At 35.3% G+C, this 4,135-nt stretch overlaps 1 long non-coding RNA gene across 1 annotated transcript; it reads right to left on the bottom strand.

Annotated features, from left to right (window-relative positions):
• Positions 1 to 803: 803 nt before the first annotated feature.
• On the bottom strand, positions 804 to 3,103 carry LOC127728906 (uncharacterized). Its single transcript, XR_007994405.1, has 2 exons — positions 3,044 to 3,103; positions 804 to 1,301 (listed from the first exon to the last, which is right to left on the bottom strand). It is a non-coding gene; the product is annotated as an uncharacterized LOC127728906 (long non-coding RNA).
• Positions 3,104 to 4,135: the final 1,032 nt, after the last annotated feature.

The raw sequence follows: 4,135 nt of genomic DNA, 5'->3' as shown, positions 1-4,135 counted from the left end.
CATATCAACATTATTAAGCTGCAGACCAAATATTAAATCATTCCCTTTCATAGAAGCCAAGAAAACTTTGACGAAAGTTTTCCTTTTGGCGGCCTGGTGGACGGACGGACGGAATGGGAGACGCAGGTTAAAAGGATTGTTACAATCAATTTCGTTGAATGTTAAAAATCCTTTGAAATGTTGTTTCTATAAACACATAAAATAGGTAAAGTTTCGACAGTATGTTAAATAGTTCTCGATGTCTATATACATCTCCGCTACATGTAACACAGTTATGTACTAGGTTATCATGTAAGTTCTTCTGTTATCGGTGTGGTTGTATTTTCTCTCTCGATAATGCTATTAGTATATGTCTTTAGGTCCTCTATTGGCCTCTAGATTCCCTTTGGCTTTTCGTGTGTGCTTTGTGTTTAAATTTTTCTTTTTTGTAAAGGCCTATTTTTGACTATTGGTTGTTTTCTGTTTCGTTGTTAACTTATTTTGTCTGGGCTAGTAAAAGTCATATGGGGTAGCAACCCAAGGACACAAAAACCCTTAAGGTATGAATAGGAAGTCAACATATACGGTTTTCAACAATAGACGAGTGTCTAAACATTTAGCTGCGAACATCATAAGGACATAAGAGCTACGGTTCCGCAGCTACTATATATTATAATATGCATAAAATGTATTCCACTGGGCGTTATGCAAGCACCTCTCAATCAATCAAACTCGGTCGTCATGATTATCAAAAAGTTGTGAAGCAATTAAACAGAAACAAACCAATTTGTTTATCGAAGTAAAGGCTGTTTAGAATAGTCTGGTTGATATTTAAAAAAATAAAAATAACTTTTATTTTTATCTTGAACATACAACACATGGCAATAGACGATTGTTATGGTACGGTGGACATTTCAATGATCCACAAACAGTTTTGATTGGATAAAACAATTTGCCGTCTTGACCTGCTTCTCCGCCAATTATTTCCTCTGGATTTTTGTCAACACAAACAAATGACGATGCTGCTTTATGTAGATGATGTCCACCCGCTAGTTCCCCAACATATTCAGTAAACCATCCATCATAGCACTGATTTTTTGCTGCAATCATAAGCACATGCGATGCAGTCGTTGACCGGCAAACAGCGCATGGAACATCATCATTCCATAAACCACCACCAAAACCATTTGATTCATATTCCGCTCCATAAATGCTTCCATAATAGCTATCACTATAAGTCGCACCAAGATTTGGATCTGGTGGAAGACAAATATATTCTGCTGCAGAACCTTCTTCATTATAAAAGCCACCAGCTGCAAAACCTAAAACCATAAAATTTGTAATGGAAGCACATAATATTAAGTTGAATCAAAATATTACGAGTCTTACTATTATAGGTTGACATCTTCTCAACTATACGTAAAATTGGGACTGATTGGCATTATATTATGGGAAAGTGAACCGCAAGTTACTAACTTCTGTGTTATTAGTACTGTGGCAGAAAGTTGCTCAATGGCAGTTATACCACATATACTGATCTATATTGATGTAAAGACGTTTGTCACAGATTTTTTTTTCACATGGGTTCGATCTTTCAGCTTTATGAATCCTAAAAACTTCATAGCCCAGGTAACTCGTGTTTATGGAACATAAATATTCTTGTCGTGTTTTTTTTTCATGAATAAACTAAAAAAAGACTCACAGGAATTACCACTTATATTGGACGACACCAACCCCCACAAAATCCGATCCTTCTTAGAAAAAAAACGTACAATGAAATACGGCTAACAGATAGCACGACTTGGTACTGGCAAGAATTGTGGTAGGGATTTTACGTGCTCCCAAACCTCCTATATTGCCTATTCAGACCACATGTCGAAAAGGTAAACACACAATAAAAAAGCTGTTCAATACAGCTACCAACAGGATGACTACTAACTTGAAATAGATAGTATCTACTAAAAGAAGCTAGCTTCGTATACAAGTTCACGTAAAGAAGTCATAACTATTATCATTTTTTACCTGAGAAGTTGCTCCCTTCGTTTTTTGTTTTGGTTAATTGGGGGCCGGGGGAGACACTAGCCAACACACACCAAGTGACCTATAAGTTAGTAACTATAAGTCATCGTAAGGTCTATAAATTTGAACAAAACCCATACAAGCTATAAAAGGCCCCGATATGATCAAATGTAAAACAATTCAAACGAGAAAACCAATGGCTTAAATGCATGTTATAGATCAGTTTGTCATTTGAAATCGTAACTGTCAATGAGAAATTTAGTTCTACAGATCCTGGTGCATGATTAGACTTTCCTAGATATAAGAAGATGTGGTATGAGTGCCAATGAGACAACTCTCCATCCAAGTCACAATTTGTAAAAGTAAACCATTATAGGTCAAAGTACGGTCTTCAACACGGAGCCTTGGCTCACCGAACAGCAAGCTATAAAGGGCCCCAAACATTACTAGTGTAAAACCATTCAAACAGGAAAACCTACAGTCTAATCTATATAAAAAAATGAGAAACACTTATGAACCACATCAACAAACGACAACCACTGAACATCAGGTTCCTGACTTAGGACAGGTGCAAACAAATGTAGCGGGTTTAAACGTTTTAATAGGCGCCAACCTTCACCCTAACCTGAAATAATAATGTAACATCACAACATAGAAAGACACACTATAAAATATCAATTGAAATGGCTTAACTCAATCAAAAGACATATTTACAAAAACAATTAAGTGAACATACACTAAACGAATAAATTTGATCTATGACACAGTGTAAATACAAAATTAATTAAAAAAAAAGGGGGTGAGATGTGAAACAATATCAGAAAGATTTTTTACATGTGATGCATTGATTACGTTCGTTAACATCTATGACATCACTACACGCACGGGTATAACGGACCTGTACACTTTCAGATTTCTGTCTAGTGTACGTTCTCTTCGATCTTATAGTGTGCCTGCCAAAACGCGGTTAACCCTGCAAAAAAAGTATCACTGTTAACCATCTACTTTTCTTGTAATTCCTAATTACTACATTACTACTTTTTACCAGAGTAGACCAGCTCAGTATTGTTTCCAGGACACGCTTTACGTCCCCATCGCACATAAGTTGCTCCACTCCCTTGACCTAAAAAAGATAGTAACTTGTTTTAGTTTATCATGTTTATGTTGCACTGTATTTTTTTTTTATTACTTTATTATACGTCATTGATTTAAAAATATAAAGAACATTTGCCAATAACCATAACAGTAATACGTTCTTACCTGGACTCATTTGAAGAGTATGAATTTGTTTTTCTTGAGTTTCCATTCTTGCTTTTAAATTTTGGATTTCTACTTGCATTTGATGCAACAGTGTCTCAACATGGTCTGGGTCATTTATCAGCAAACGCCTTGAACGGTGCCCTTGTTCAGCTTCTGTCGAGTATTTAAAAAACAAGACAAAAACAGTTACCAGGAATTGTGTGGCCATCATTTCTGTACTTCTAATATGTACAGCTGATAACAGTTGATAACCTTTCTGACCTATCTGTCGGAAATCGTTCACTGATCTTTTATGGATACGTAATATATACAACGAAGAGGAAAATTTATACTCATCTGATAGTCTCATGTTATTTTGGGTGGTGGTGAGATTGGGTAAAATATAGCACAAAATTTTACAATGGATTTAATAAAAGATTTGTAGTTCAATCAACTATTTAAATTCTGGTAATAGTTGCATAGAGTGAATTCACATATTGCAGGCTTGACCATTTAATAGTATTTTCATCCGCGTTTAATTTCTAAATTTTGGTTATGGTTTGAGGATGGCCATCATATTGGACCAAACAGTAAAATAATCGTCTTTGCCGTAGGAATTCGTTTTTCTCAGTCTTTAGTTTTCTATATGTAGTGTGAATTCGGGTTTTTTTTTGTCATGGCGTTGTCAGTTTCTCTTCGACTTATAAATATATGAGCGTTGAATATCCCTTAGTACTAACCATTTTCTGCATGAAATATAAATAAATAAATTTTGAAGGTGTACGAAAAAAAGCAAGTTCTACACTGTCCACACTAGGGACTATATTCTTCAAGAAAATAACGAAATTCAAAGGACGATATGCACCAATTCAGACAGTACATTCGTTTTGTACCCTTC

Source organism: Mytilus californianus, unplaced genomic scaffold, assembly GCF_021869535.1.
Source record: "Mytilus californianus isolate M0D057914Y unplaced genomic scaffold, xbMytCali1.0.p SCAF_1, whole genome shotgun sequence".
NCBI lineage: Eukaryota > Metazoa > Mollusca > Bivalvia > Mytilida > Mytilidae > Mytilus > Mytilus californianus.
Note: the sequence above shows the minus strand (reverse complement) of the source record. Positions and strands in the feature narration are given on the sequence as shown.